Raw genomic sequence first — 16767 nt, forward strand, 5'->3', positions numbered from 1 at the left:
ACAAACAATTGTAGACCAACAAAATTTGCTATTATAATTAGGACTAAAAGCTAAATTGTTTTGCGGTTTCGACAAGGCAACTCTAGGGCAGGCTATCTAGGCAGCCGCCAAGTGCCCCCACGTTTTAGCGCAATAAAAGGCCCCCAACAACTATCTAGAAATAAGGTTTATTAGGGTTTAGGCAGGCCTGGTCCGTTTGGGATTCTTGAGGTCCAAAGTATACTTTTCCACCACTTAACACATAATGTCTTTATTAGTCTACTTAACACGTGGTGTTTACTTCACCACTTATTTCTCTAATTTCTACAGGTGTAGTCAATTATTCATATTTTTAACTTATCTCTTGAGTATCTATTTCAGTTGACTTAAGCAAGAAGTGAAGTCATTCGCTTTTAAAGGTAACTTCTTTTTTTTTCCCATTTTGTTCTCTTTAGACACTCCTCCAAGTCTTCTCAGTAAGCTTTTTCAGGTACTCTCTATTCTCTAATTATTATAGTGGTTCTTTAATTCAGGAAGGGGAGAGGAACTTCGATCACATTGTGAGTAATTGGTCATTAGAGGAAGTGACCCAACAGAAATAGACTACAAATTTTAATATTATGTAGTCATGGAATATTACATTATAAATTTTAATTTTTGAATTATTATGTACCAAAAAGTTTTAACTATAGAATATTGTAATGATTCAAATTTTTTTGCATGTCTTAGAATTATTGTATCGTTTTTCTATCGAAGGCTCTGGGGAGTAGAGATTCAATAGGTAGGTGGAGATTCGACTCTCCTTTTAGCTACAACCTCTAAAGCCAATGCAACTATAAATCCACTGTGTTTTATGTGTTGTGGTACCGTGTTAGATTATAGCAACTCCATGGGCGTTGTTCTTTCTTCTTTATAACCTGGATAACTCTCTAAAAGTCTGAACTTATACTCCTTGCTAAGACATATTCTCATCCGTTCTAGATTCCAAATAGTTCTACCGGATCCTTGAGCACTAACTGATGATACACACCAAAGAAGTTAGCATCTTATCCAAAAACCTCTCACTCACATTTCAAAACAAAGGTACATATGAAGTTTTTTTTGGGAGGTCCTCTTTCATCCAATTCCAATTCAATCCCAATAAATAGAGTTATGAAATTCCTAAAAAAAACATATCATTCAATTCAAATTAAGCATGACGTTAGCACAACACCTTAAGGTTCAATGACATACACGTGATAAAACACTACTTATTTTAGACATCAAAAGATCATGACTACCATAATTATAAGCTTGCTAGCTAGACTACCAAAAAAAAAACTTGTTAGCTAGTTGTGTCCCACGTGATAGAGTTTAAGGTCATGGGTTGATGAAAAATATACATAATCATAATGATTACATTAGTTAAAATTACAACTAATTAATGATTCAACCTACATATAACTATGAAGTAAACCAATACTTTACAATTTTATATTGAAAACATCAACCTACATATAACTATGAAGTAAACCAATACTCTACAATTCTATAATGAAAAAAACCGAAAGTACATCAAAGCATAGTAATTCGTGTCACCTTCTTGATTAAATCCAAGCATAGATATCGTTGATGTCCCTTCTTAATCCCTTAGGCAAATATTTGATTAGATATATTTCATCTTCTCCACTTTTGTCGTTCAAAATGACGTACTTTATGTGTCAGGCGTGATGACAGTTCCCTTTGTTTCATTTATCATAGTGGTCTAGTTAACAGTAGAGAAGAGTCTTTCTATCTTGAAGCACTCTAAACACCCTGTTTAACAATGTGGAAACCCCACAACAAAATCACACACCTTAAACTTTGTCCTATAAATTGAAAATATAATAAACAGGTGATCTAACCTCTTTTGCGATCACTGTCCAAGACTTTTCCATTGGAGTCTTCTTCTCTAATTCCATATACGAACTCTTTCTTGGTGGTGCTTCAATATATTCGAGTTCGTTCTACTATACAATAAACAAAAATATTACTAATTGATTCTACTATATTACTCGCACGTAGAGATTATAGAAGTTTTAGAAGAAGTGAAATAGATGAGAGAGTTGTACTTTTAATAGGAAACAACCAATAGCCTTCCAGTCTCAAAATTGCACTTGCACTTAAATTGAAATTTAAATGATCCACGTGACAAAACCAAGTATTGGGAAATTGCCACATAGGAAAGAAATTGTCCACCTCAGCTGCTTTAATATATAGGGAGGTGATCTACTATCTATATACTAAAGTAGCATATTAGATTTTGAGTTCGATGGTCAATGAAATGAATAAAAAGAAACAATCCATATAATTTTTTTTAAAAATATTTTATAATTAATTTTTTTGAATTATTATGTATCAAAAATTTTAACTCCAAAATATTTTAATGATTCAAGTTTTGATCAAAACGAAGAGATTTTCTCACTCAGAGAGAGAGGATTCATCGACCAACACTTTCTTTCAAACCATTCAAGCAGGGATTAAGATTGCTTAGTCTTCATTTTTTTAAATTTTCTTGAACATCATGCCCGACCACTCTTTCCTGACAACAACTCCAATGATCAATCTATGCTTCTCAAGTGGCGTAGTATCAATATTCCTTTCAAACTATTTGGTTGACATTGATGCACACGCTTATATACAATGAAACTTGCTAGCATTTCTTTTATCCCTTTTATAATCAAACTGCAATATATATTCACAATTAAAATAAACATAATAAAGAATGAAATGAATGTGTGAAAGAAAAATGTAAGAAGAAATATCATGTTGGAAAAAATCAAACTGATAGTAAGATTGCTTTAAGATTTTGCAACTTAAGTGTGTCGACAATGGTATTATTTACATTAGTTCTCAAACACATGTTGATTTCAAACAAACTTGAGAAAATATTAAAACACGATGATTTGTTTCTCACATACCCTCACCATGTTTGATATGATGCACTCAAGTTTATTGTTGTGTTTAGGGGGCATTTGGATAGAAAGCCACAAAGCCAGAAAGAAAAAAAGCTTAAACTTCAGGCCAATAATGAAGAGAATGGAAGAGTATGAGGTTGAATTTGCCCTTTAAATTAGGTTGGGTAAAGTTTCAGAAACTCAAAACTCTTGTTTTCTAGATAGACTTTGGTTCCCCCTATCTTGGGCCTATCCAACAGCCAAAGCAAATCAGACGTCAACTCATCAATCCCCGATCTTCTCTATACGCAAATAGAGTTTCCAATTGTAATGATTTTCTCCTTTCTAGCTTTATAGCTTTTTTTCCAAACGCCCCCTTAGTGTTTGTCTCCACCATAACCACGAACTGCACTTTCAAATACAAATGAAAGTTTGCAATATTTTTTCATCTCCACAACAATACAATGAAACCTACAAATTCATAACACCAAGTCACACGTGTCAAAATACAAAAGCTAGAGCGATCAAGTTATGAATGTGAAAATTTAATAGTAAAACAACACTCTAAGTTTGACTTTTTATGTAAATATCTATCTATAAGATGAGTAGATGATCTCTATATACTATCATCAAGAAATCAAGTTCTATATAAGAATAGACATGTTATATAACATCGTCCATATATTGGTCTTTATCTATTACCACCCTTTACATGAATCAAGATTGGTGTGCACATTCATATACACTCATTCCGCTAAGACTAAGACAACCCAACCATTTACATATATATTATAAATTTCAAGTAACATATTGTAGTAACCCAGTAACAATGTAGTAATTTGAAATATATATATATATATATATATATATATAGGTTTGGCTAGGGTGATATCCTAACAGTGACATCCTTATTGTACATCCTATCAAAAAGTGCATTTCAACAATGAATTAGTATATGATTTTTTGTAGATATAATCTACTCTTCATGGATTATATCTCTACAAAAAATTAGCTCAATCCAATATTTCTAGCCTTGTCAAACTTTTTCAATATATATATATGGCATATCGAAAGAAGCAGGAATGCATACAGTTCAACCATCTCAAGCTAGCAATGCAAAGATTGATTTTTTACAAAAACATTATAAGTAATGGATTGAGTACTCGTGGAGAAAAAAAATAGTCATGAAGAAGAAGGAAAAGAAAGGCATAACATTATAGGAGACATGAAAAACATGAATACCGATGAAGAATAGGCTGAGGTTTAGTTCGCGCTTGCTTTGCCAAAAAAAAATCAAACCATGAATAAATATTCACCTCTTGAACTTTTAAGAATTTAAATTTTCCTAAGAGAGTTTGAAATGACAAAAGACTTTATTGATGCTTGGTTGCACACTTGAGTTCCATCTCCACTGCTTTGAGTTCCTAGTACAATATTGATCTCTTTGACCCTCCTAAAGACTTTATTGATGCTTGGTTGCACACAGATATTGAGTTCCATCTCCACTGCTTTGAGTTCCTAGTACAATATTGATCTCTTTGACCCTCCTCCTATGTAGGTAAAAAATACATTTCCCTCGTGATTTATTGACATGTTGTCTGTGCACAAAGTGTCCTTTAGCGAAAAATCTCAAGTTCAACTGTAGATTGAAAAGTTAAGATCAGATTACTTAAAACATAATCAATTAACTACAAAGGGAAAATTTACTTCCTCCGATTAGTAGATCTACAAAAAGGAATACACATGGAATCATAAAAAGAAATATGAAAAAGCTATATACATAATAACTTTAATTGGTATCAAAGACATATAGTTCTCCAATCTCATTGACCTACGGACATGCAAATTAATATTTAAAGAAATTCACATTTTCTATATCCTACTTAAAAAAAAATCCTCTCCTGAAAACCTAAAAGGCCTCAAGTATATATAAAGACCAACTCTTCTTTTATGTTTGAACTTTGCAGATAACCAAATTTTTGGTATAAAAATAAGCTGTTGGAAAGTTATAGATCCATAAGAATGAAGCCATAACGAAAATAACATTTGTTGAACGTTGCACTACAATGCTTCAACTGAAAGGTGCACGTAGTTTTGTGCAATAAGCAATTAACATTATGATAGTAATTACTATAGTTCATAAAGAAAAACAAACATACTAAATGCCAATATAGTATAAAAAGAAATATCTAAAGGCAGCCCTATATATCACTCTTCAGCTATGGTTGTTGAATTCATTGCTCTTAAAATTAATATGCAATCTTGCTCCACACTTCTCATTGTTTCCCCCTGAAGTGAATTGAATCTTCCAGCATCACCAAAGAATTTAATCGGTGAATGGTATGCTTTGATTCACAATAAGTCCAGAACGGACATGGCAAGCCGTGAGGACATTGAGAAGAGGGTTAACAGTGATGATGCAAGTGATATTAAAACACGATTAGTTACTTCATATAAAAATTTTAAAGAACATAATGGCATATATTAGATACGAATAGTATTATACCTTATTAAATCAAGATTGTTCAAAGATCCATTTTCCCATAGAATTCAGAAACTCCTCTCATTACTTATATTTGAAGTCCGTCAAAAGTAAATATACGAATATGGCCTAAACCAAAAAGAAAAAGATAAGGAAAGAATACTAAAACCATTTTTATGTACCTCACCCAAACAATGTTTGGATGGCCATTTAATTAAGATGCTAGCTATAGTGAAACATCTATATACCAAACAATGTTTTGATGGCCATTTAACTAAGATGCTAGCTATAGTGAAACATCTATATACCAAACAATATTTGGATGGCCATTTAACTAAGATGCTAGCTATAGTGAAACATCTATATAAGATAGCTTTTACTATGTATGTATGTGTTAATTCTCCACAAAGCCTGATGTACCACGTGACATCCTATAAGCATTTTGATAAAAAAACATGTTAACATCAGTAAGCAATTGACTAACCCATAACCATATCTAGCTTATCAGTAAGCTTCAATTAAGAGTTCAGTTTAACCCCCAAATATCTTCCTTAACTACGTCAGGTCCTTCATAACTTACTTAGTTTATTTCAATGATATTTGCGAATATCTGGTATGTATATAGCTATGTTACATGGACACACCATATTTCACAAATAATCCATGTCAGACACACACAAACATATTTTGTATGTAATATACCTCAGTTTTTTTATATTTTGCCGTGTCAGACACTTCAAATATATGTCGAATACGGACACATGTATTTGTGTCAATGTAACTTAGATATATAGCAGTATTTATCCCAGGAATCCGGATAAGAGTTTAGAAAGAGCTTACTGTTATTAAAGGAACCTAAAGCTCCTTCAGAAACAACGCCACTAATTAGAGAAATCAACCACCCACTTGATGGGATAATTACAAAGAATAGTACATGTGCACATTATACCATATTGCATTGTTGCATTGACCCCTGACAAACCATATTACGGAGTAAAAGTTCTATAAATACGTTCTAAACCATTGGTGTTACCTGGTAGTAAGTGGTTTTTCACCTCCAGTTGGAATCGAAACAAAAGCACTCATTATTGCATTGATCCCCTCCTTTCGATAGGGTTTCCAAAAGCTTTCTCGTTATTAGACTTAAAGAGGAAAACTGCTCTTTTTGGAGGAGGCTTTATACATAGAAATATTAATTGCAATTAAATTGGCTACTACAATGAATAAAAGTGAATAAAAACACTGAAAAGTCTAAGAAAACAAAGAATAAAAAAGATAAATAATAATTAAAAAAATGAGGTATTTAAATTAGAACAGATAAAGAATGTATTATTAATAGTTAATACAGACTGATGCTATTAAGAAGAAGATAGAGAGCCATACCTTTTATTAGATTGAATTTCCATAGATGCAGAGATGAACCGGCGAGGTTCTGCAGACCTTTTCACCCACAGTGAGTAAAGCAGAGCTTGAGAAAGTCAGAGAACCATAAAAATTAAGAAGAGTGGAGCATGAATCCCTTTTCCCATTACTAATTGTGAAACTCAAAACATTAAGTCCAATTGCTCAATATTCGAATCAATTATTCCTATGGGAAGGTTTCCCCAGACTTGTACTATAATTATGTGGAAACTTTACAGAGGCATTAGAGCAAGATGGAATGGAATTGGAGATTTGTTTGGTCAACGGTATTTTGGAATATTTTATCGGTCATTATTACAGTTACCATGACTACAATAAAGTTACCAATGCATTCTGATGCACCTATAATGTTGAACATGAGCTAGTTGTGCGCTGAAGGGTGAAAATGCATATTGTATACTTACCAATGCATACTTGTATAAGTGCTACTATGCTTGGTGTGTGTAAACCCACTCATAATGCAATGAAACACCCAAATATAAATAATTAATGCTATGAAACTACAATGTTTTTTAGCTCAAAATACTCGAACTTTAGGCAGTAGCCAAATAGTTGGTACTACTAATATCATTTGAACACATTGTGTCATTTAACAGATTAAGACGTGTCTATTCAACAATCATCATGACTGTAAAGTATTCAATCTCGAATTTACAAAACTGTCAAACCCATTTCACATGAAAACTATAAACCCATTTCACATGATCAATAGGTATAAATCCAAATTGGACACGACCCATATCCTAATTTTTGTTACGCAACAGATTCCTGGATTATGTAAACTTTTTTCAGAGAAATATTCAGGGAATTGAAAAGATACACTACTAAAAAAAGGGCGTTTAATGATAGCTAAAAACTATCATGAAAAATTTATATTGACGTATTTTTGGGTGAAAAATTAGCCGTCATTACTGGAGGTGTCATAAAAGTCCATAAAAACCGTCATAAAATTTATGATAGTTATATCAAAGCTGTCATATCATGTATCTTTTTTATGTCCAAAATCAGTTCCAAGTGTCATGAAAGCGTGAGATATCTTGACAGTTTTTTGTGGAGCCGTTGTAATATATGGAGAAGAAGCGTCATGATATCATCTGTGAATATGATGGTTTGCTCAAAAGCGTCAAGAAAATTGTATTATTTTTCAAAAAAAAAAAAAAATACTACAATAAAACTTTTCGTTTTCTTTATTGTGCAACAACATATCAGTATACACCATTCTAAAATGCTTATACATGATAATTCCCAAACCCGGAAATTAATTTGCATCTCCCAAAAAATGCTAACTAAAAAGCCCCCTTCTAACAACATGAATCTGCCTTGGTCCATCCTCTTTCAGTCATCCATCCAACCAATGTGTAAACTTGCCTACAATAACCAGAGTAAAGACATAAAAGTTGAATAAGCGCTTGAAAATAAACTGAAAATGAAATAAACAACCTACAGAAAAATGAAGCTAGTTGACAAACTAATCCTAGTGAATGAGTGGGCAATTTAGTACAATATAACATACTAACCATTACAAAAGAAAAACATTTACTCGTTCAAATGCTAACAATTTATTTTAATCTAACAAGGTGTTAAATAATGCCACTATGTAATCAAGGATTCCAGTTGCACCACAGAAAATAAAGCCCCTCGCACGCACGCGGATGCTACTTAACTGGTGTGTGTCCTTCACCTTTGAGAACTCTCAATCAGATGACCAACACCTCATCTGCAAGATCATCTAATATTGGAAGCAATGAGACAACATAATGGGAAGATATAAAAATAACATTATTAAGGAAATAACTTTTAACAAAAGGGGTTTGATTGTTTAGGTAGGGTACACCTAAATTAACCCTGCATTCCAAGAGGACTGTATCATTATATGTATGTAAAGACTTAATACAACAAAATTCTATTGAATTCAAGTCATCAGATGCTAACATAATTCCATTGTAGCTAGTGCCCAGTAATTAGTTAGGCAGAAACAAGTGCATCAAGTAATGAATGAAGGTTTATGGACTAGACTAGTTATGATCTACCATCATCTATCATTTTTGCAAGCAACAAAATATATAAGTAACAAGAAACACAGTAGAAAAGGTGAATCCAGACCGGTATATCTAAGTAAATGGGTCGTGAAAAAAGTTTGGAATAATGGGTGACAATCACAACATTTGAAAAATAACATACACTCGTATAAAATAAAAGTAAAAGTTGACAGAAGAATCAACAAGCTAGAACAAATAACTAACCTTTGGTATCACCAAACCACTTCCATTATTTAGAACCCTAGGCTAACCAAGTAAAGCTTCACATACGATAACAAGCTACAGTCCCAAATTCATCAAGAGCATTTGATAGATTGAAGTCCTACACAATCCATCAAGTAAATGTAAATCCTATGTTAGGACCCGCTCCATAAACAACCTCACTACCTTGCTGAAATTCACAATCACCTAAGAACAAAAAAAAAATACCAAGGACTTGTTACTGGGAATTCACAAAATACTAAAATGAAAATTTTTCTAAAGTCACTACAATTTCTCATTGTCTCGGAACAAAAAGTAACTAGAGTTCAAGAATATTTTTTGAATGAATCTAGTTCAAAGAAAGAATTACAATGCACCATTTTAACAATTTTCTATTATAATAAGTATCAAATACAATATCATCATTAATACGGTCAATATTCACAGTAAAATTCATATTTACTTACTTGGTATGCCTTTGATATTTCTAGATCAAACAGATGGTGTTGGGACTTGGTAGGCAAGAACCTGGAAACTGAAAATGGCATTCATAGTGAGTGACTTGAGGTCAAGCTAACCACACAGCTCTTCTATTCATGAAAATGTAGCTTAGTGCTTACTGCCTAAGCAAAGACGTTGTTGCTGAAAAAACTAATGCTGACAACACTAAAGGCTAATACGAGTCACGCTCATCAATAGCACTTGCAACATGGAGTAAGATATCAACCTTAATTATCAAAGAGAACACCTGCCACAAAGAAGTAACATTATTGCCTCATGTAGTTTGGTACAAATCAGAAAAGGAAAAGAAACCGAAGGTCCTTATCTAGACAAGCTAATATGACAATTGACCTACTTAGACATGATAAGGGAAAAACTCTCTCGGAAAATGGAGTTGCATATTGGTATCAAGTGCCTGCAATGAGAAAATCATTATAGGGCATGTAGTTTCAAGCTTCCAGCATGCAGCACAAAAATAACATTCATAAGTAATATATTATATGTATCCAAAATGGTATAGTTGGAACATCCGTTGTAAGTAGCTTAATAATATTTCTGAAATAAGCTGACTAAACTAACCACACAAAAATACAATTACATGAACACAACTGAATTGTTAGAACTTAATTAATAAGATCAGTAAGAGCTTATATAAAAAAATTTAACAGATGACCTAATTAGCATAAGTGAGATTTACCCACAATTCTTTTACAGAATTAAGCGGGAACTAGCAAAAATCAAAATACCCAATAGTACGTACTTATTAGAAGTGATTCCAAGAAAAATAGTTCAGAAGAAACAAAACATAGTGTTGCTTACAAATTAAAAGACAATTAAAGAAATTAAGAATCCAATAGAATCAACACAGTAGCAGTCAATTATTATTACAGACCGACATCATGCAAGCACCTTATATTCCCCAACCCACTTTCAGAAAAACATACAGAAACAACACAATAGTTCATTATTATTCTATACGATAAATACTTGCACAATAATTATTTTTCAATCAAAATGTTTAAATTGGGGGAAACCAAATTCAAAAGGCAACTTTTTTCCTTAAAACATCAAACAATATTGAAAAGAACGATATATATATATATATATAAAAGAATCTTACTGTCTCCAAAACGCTCAGTAAAAATCGGATCCTTCTTAGCAAAATTCTGACTCCTCAAATATATAGAGTGCAAAAAATGAATTTTTCTTCTCAAAATGTGCAACGAAATTCTGCTCCCAAGAGTTTCAAAACAAGTTTACTAGTTGACGAGATCTCCTAGTGGCTTAGGAAGCAGTTTCGAGCATGGAAGAGAGAAAGAGATACGGAAGAGGAGGCTTGGCTAGGGTTGAGAGAGAGACAGAGAGAGAATGGAAGAGGAGAAAAATTAGTTTCAAGAACAGATGTATGGTTCATGTGTGCGTGGTCACTTAATTATATTCTTTTCTTTTTATGTTTTTATTTCTTCTATGGTGAGAGTGTGAGACGGTGAGACCTGGTGATGCTGCGTGGGCTTGATTCCCAAAACCAAACAACTCACAGGGTCCAAAAGATACCCCCTTCTAGTGACGGTTAACCTAAGTGACAGTTAACCTAAGGCGGCGTCATAAATTTTCTTGACACCTGTCTTAATGATGTCATAAATTAGGCAAAGCCGTCATAACAAAAAAAGTCCAACTTGACTGTTTTAGGAAATCCGTCATAAAGTCATGATATTTTCTTGACGCTTCTTCCATACGAGACACAAAGTTGCAACAACCGTCATAAAAATTTCACTAGGATACTTATCTTGACAGTTTTCAACAAAACCATCAAGATAGAAAAATAACAGCCGTCATAATATGTTTTTTTTAGTAGTGATATCATAGAGATAATAACTAAACCCTGTAAAGTTTTGTACAACAGAAACCCAAAATATTTAAATCAACAAAAATTGTGGAAATTCTACTCGTATTGTACCCCAATAAATCATATTAAATCAAAAGAAGGCCTATCTTGGCTATCTCTAAGTATTGAAATAGTTAATTGGTTCTGTTAGAATTGTTCCTAAGTCCATAGACAAAAAAACAATAAAGCTATGCCCCCCATCCATCTCGCCTAAAGCAAATTACTGCAAACCAAAGCCTCCATCAACAGAAACGCCACTACGCCAATTAACATAGATGCAGAGTTAATGGTTCCTCGGTTGGTCAAGTAGCGCCTTTAATAATGCATATCAAAAGCGGGATAGCCACAACAGCCCAAATCCAAGACACCAAATACCCTCCTTTCTTCTTCATAGCATTAGCGAAATAAGCCTATTAGTACCACCACCGATGTACACTCTAGCATTAGCTACATTGAGTTCAATGTCATCCATTTGTTCACCTTGTGCATCAACCAAAGACTGCCATATCAAGGAAAACTTGTCAGAACTTCAGTTAAACTCCTTTGAATCTCCTTAACTGCTTCCTGCCTCTCCAAATTCTCTAAATCCAATTATGTATGACCAGCAAACACTTTAACTTGTCCATTCACAGATACCAACTTATCAATCTCTTCATCAGCAGTGGCGGAGCCAGAAAATTGGGTGAGGGTGAGCCACAACTAGTCACTATAAAAAAAAACTAAAATAAAATAACACCCAATTTGTAGAATTTTTGTTTTCCCTTGCATATTTTTTAAAAGTAAAAAAAAAAACACAATTCGAATCCCATCACAAAAGATATGTAAATTTTGGAATTACAAAAGACTAGATTGCTTAATGAAATGATTTAGGAGAAAATAAATAAATACACGGACATTTAGCTTTGGAAAATTAAGAACTTGGGAAAAAAGTGCCTACAAATATATGCTTCTTACAAATATATATGCTTATGGAAACCACTTTAAAATTCCACAAATGAAAAAAAGCAATGAATTCTTTGGAATTGTAAGGAAAATAGTCCAAAAGGCATTAGGAAAAAACATAAGCACTTAGGGCACAATAAAGAATATTGTACAATGTTTAGACATTTTTTTTGGCTAAAAAGTAATTAATATTAATAGCAAAAAATAGTGTTACAGACTTACAAAGCGTTTACAAATTCTAGATTGGGAATATAATCCCCATGTTTCCGCTTTGTCAAAAATCTATAGTGGGTAAGCAAAATTTGGATTTTCAAGCTAGTTTGTTGCGCCAACATGGTTTATGATCCCACCATTGTTTTAAACTGTATATGTTTAGACACTGCTAGTACATTTTTTTTGTCGTCACTTTAGCGTTTATTTTAATTGTTTTCATTTTCATTCAATTCCAAAATTCCAATCACTACCTTAAGTAGATTCAAAAGTAATAAATTCACTACAATTGACAATCAAAAAAATTTATGCAACAAATTAAAATTGTAATGGACTCGAAAAAATAACCGATAGATCAATTCATTACATACAAAATTGAATTATAATGAATAAAATTCATTAACAAAAAAAAAAAAAGAATAAGAGATTGGGGAATTAAGGTTTAGAAAACATACCAATAAATATACATATGAGTTATTGGGACGGAGAGTTGAGAGTGTTATTACTCTTTTTTTTCTCTTTCATCTCTTTTGTTTTTCCAAACAAAGAAAAACACTTGCCAAAAGTGTTGTTTCTCAAAATACATAAAATTAGAGATCATGAGCTTTCTCCGTTAGTTAGGGGAAATAGATTTTTATTTTGGTCATTCATATGAGGTTTTAGTAACAAAACTCCATATATATGGTAGTTACTTTTTTGAGTATTATCCAAAAAAAAAAAAAAAAAAAAAACTTTTTTTAAAGTTGAGGATGAGCCGTGTACCCCAGCCCCCCTCTCATCCCATCGTTTCGAATGCTACTTTTACCAAGTAGCATTATAATACCTCCTCTTCAGACCTTTATGTTTTGTAACAATCCGGTTTCTCAATGCCTGAAAATCATTCATCATGTCTCTTAGTTTAATTCTTAGACCATTTGTGGCCGACATCCGTGTCCTATCAACAGGACTACCTTCACTATAGTAATAATTTGTTTCTTCATTGTAAAATGTTTATGCCTTGGTTTGGAATTTGTTACTTAAGTAATCCCATATATATTCCTGTCTTACATTCAACAGATGGGAAGGAAAGCAGAGACCATAATCCTCCCGGCCCACTTGAGCTCATTCACCATTTGAAACCTTCGGAATAAGTCTAATTAATTTGATTAGGATGTTGGCGTTGAATATTATCAAAATCTTATGAGTGCAACATTCTCTGACAATGAACTGCCCCCTGATTTATGCTTTATATATTATGACAAAACAGTTTAGGGACTACAAAACACACATTTAATAATAAACAGAGTGCGAGAAAGAGAACGCGAGATTTTTTAACTCCATAACTGCATCTATCATTAATCAGAAAATAGATGAAGTTTGCCACAAAAGTGGCCAAAATGCCGACTAATTTATTTCTTCCTCTAGTTGAACCTAGAATACATTGAACCCTTTCCTCATTTATCTAATGCGAAACTTGCGTAAAACTTCACCCTTCTATTGAGTTACTTTGGCCCCATAGTAAAAATCTCCGTGGCGATAACAGTTCAAAGAACAATACTTCAAAGTTTTTAATGAACCATTTCTAGCTCACTTTAGATGGAGACCTCAAGTCAACCCAACAATTTTTGAAAAGGAGGCAGTTGATACATGAAAGATGAATGAAAGGTAGAATATGCTAACTATGGAAGTGAGATGAAGTCCATTGATACTTTGGAAAGAACTCAAAACTATGCAAACTTTATGCAATTACGTCATATCTTTATCATGGAGAACTCGCTAATGGAACTACCGCAGGCGCCCTCATTGGGTAGATGGTTTTCCCTCAATATCAACATGTATGTTTCTCCTATGCTCGATCTTGACCATTAAGATGAGACTTTAGTTCTTGATGAGATTGATGAGTTATTAGAGCTCATGAAGAAGACATGGTCAACACTACATTAGACTGGTCAAGAGATTCCAATCTTACTTTAATGATCTTCACCTTGCGAAGGACAGTAACCATATTAGAATCCATTCGATCTTTTAACCCTCGAAGGACTTTGGCACTGTGTGTCGATTTCGTCTCTTCGTTTAATTCTTGAAGATCAAGAAGTAGAGTGGAAATCACTTCCATCTCAGTATTTATAGCACTGACTTCTTCAAATAATTGAGTAAGGTTCTACCAAAAGAGTAAGGTTCTACCAAAAGCGCAAAGACCTGGTTCTTTGCAATAGAATAGAAAAAAAAAAAAAAAAAAAAAAAAACATATTCTTTTAGATTTGGACTCATTAGATTGGGGAAATCAAAAATAAAATTTTAGATTTGAGGTTTTCTTTTAAACCGGATAGATAGAAAAAAAAGACCATGGGGGTTGAAGTACGGTAATAGGTTTTCGGTAGAATGTGTATAAGGTTTATTTAATTGTTATTTTTGTTTTTTTTTTTACTTTGAGGAGTCAATAAAAAATTAAGAATAGATTAGGGAGATTTAAACAAATCTGGGGAGGTGTCACTAATTATTATTCAATCCAATTTTTTAGGAGCCAATCATATTGTTCATGGTGCAAAATAGAGCGATATGGTGAGGAGAGAGAATGTGCGCGAGCTTTTATATATATACATAGATTATATTTTTAGTAAGGTATATGGTGCATCCATAGTAGGGGTGGGCAATGGGTCGGGTCGGGCTAGCCCGGCCCTAAACATTTAAAGCCTTTCAGTTATTAGGGCCGGGTCATAAGTCTAAATTTCAAGCCCTGACCCTACCCTAAGCCCTCTTTAATAGTTTAGGGCCGAGTCGGGCCGGGCCTATATATTTTCTTCTTTTTACTGCATCAGTTTTAAAACTCATTTATATTACAAAAAAAATTCAAAGATTTGCAAACTCAAAGTGCCACCACTTTGAAATTTGAATAACAACCAATCTAGTAATAATTCTTGATAAGTCCAACAATTTAAAATGCATATCCACAATCTAATAAACCAAGTATATAGAGACTCATATTTATATTTCAAAATTACAGCTTAAAATGCACAAGACACATTTTGGAATGAGCTTTCACCGACATAAATCCGTTATTTCTTGTACTCAAATCTCACCAAAATTACATTTAACATTGAAGAACACAAAGACAAATAAGAGTATGGAATGAGTTTTTACTTGACGCCAACCTATTTTTCATTAGGCTAGTGCCCCCGTGCTCATTATTGTTCTTGGCGACTAGGTTAGACGGGGAGTTGTGAGCTGTACGTGAGTTGTGAGATAAAAACAATTAGGTTTACAAGTTTTTATGATATAAGACAAGTTATTAGAAGTATCCATACGGTAAGTGATAAATTACAAAGGACAGTGTTATTTTAATTGAAAATATGTAACAAGGAGTTGGATAGTTTTAGTTGTGTATTTTATAGTGAAATTATAACTAGGGCTTGATTAGGGTCGGGCCTATGTTTCAGAACCTTAGCCCTGACCCTACCTTAGAAGGCATTAGGGCCGGGTCGGCCTTGCCCTAAACTCTGTGAGGGCTTTAGTTGTGAGGGCTTTATAGGGCTTAGGGTCGGGTCGGTCAGGGCCGGGTTAGGGTCGTTAGGGCCAAATTCCCACCCCTAATTCATAATTCATGATTTCGGAATCAGCAGAATTTTGATAGATTTAAAAACCCGAATTCCGTTCGGCATTTTACTAATAGTGTTGAATTTTACAAGTTTGAAATTTCAAAGATAAATAATAAAACAGATCCTGACCGTTCGATTAGCAGGCATTCTCACCATTTTCGAAGTAAACTAAAAATTTAGGGTTTTCAAAAACAAAAATGGTGGGTGGTGAAGGCACCACCCCACTCCATCCCCATTGATTTTCAAACCCACCCCCCACCACCAAGAGGAACATAGATAAAGACGGAAGTGGAAGGATTCAATGGGAGATCTTGGTCATTCTTCTTCTACTTCTTCAATTTCTTCTTTCTTTTTTTTTTAAAAAATTTTCATTCAAGAATTGTAAATATAGGGTTAGATTCAAAGGATTTCAGATAAGGAAAAACTTTAGTTTTAGTGGTGGTGATGGTGAGGAGGGACATTCAATTAGTTTTCACCATTTTTGGTCGGTTTTTCCATATATTTACAATTATACCCCTTCCGGAACATTCCACAGATCGACGTGCTCTACGTCGTGCATAAGTTGCATGGATAAGATTCAGTATCGTCATTCATTTTCTTCTCTCTTTATTCTCTT

The 16767-nt window shown here is 33.3% G+C and overlaps 1 long non-coding RNA gene and 1 pseudogene across 1 annotated transcript; both read right to left on the minus strand.

The window, feature by feature from the left end:
* Positions 1-8017: 8017 nt before the first annotated feature.
* Positions 8018-10018, minus strand: LOC147520000 (uncharacterized). The gene is made up of 5 exons (XR_015214344.1): positions 9895-10018; positions 9659-9786; positions 9506-9573; positions 9042-9159; positions 8018-8166 (listed from the first exon to the last, which is right to left on the minus strand). It is a non-coding gene; the product is annotated as an uncharacterized LOC147520000 (long non-coding RNA).
* Positions 10019-11812: 1794 nt separating this feature from the next.
* LOC147520001 (syntaxin-112-like) lies at positions 11813-16307 on the minus strand (annotated as a pseudogene).
* Between the last annotated feature and the right edge of the window lie 460 nt (positions 16308-16767).

This window comes from Coptis chinensis, chromosome 2 (genome assembly GCF_015680905.1).
Source record: "Coptis chinensis isolate HL-2020 chromosome 2, ASM1568090v1, whole genome shotgun sequence".
Classification (NCBI taxonomy): domain Eukaryota; kingdom Viridiplantae; phylum Streptophyta; class Magnoliopsida; order Ranunculales; family Ranunculaceae; genus Coptis; species Coptis chinensis.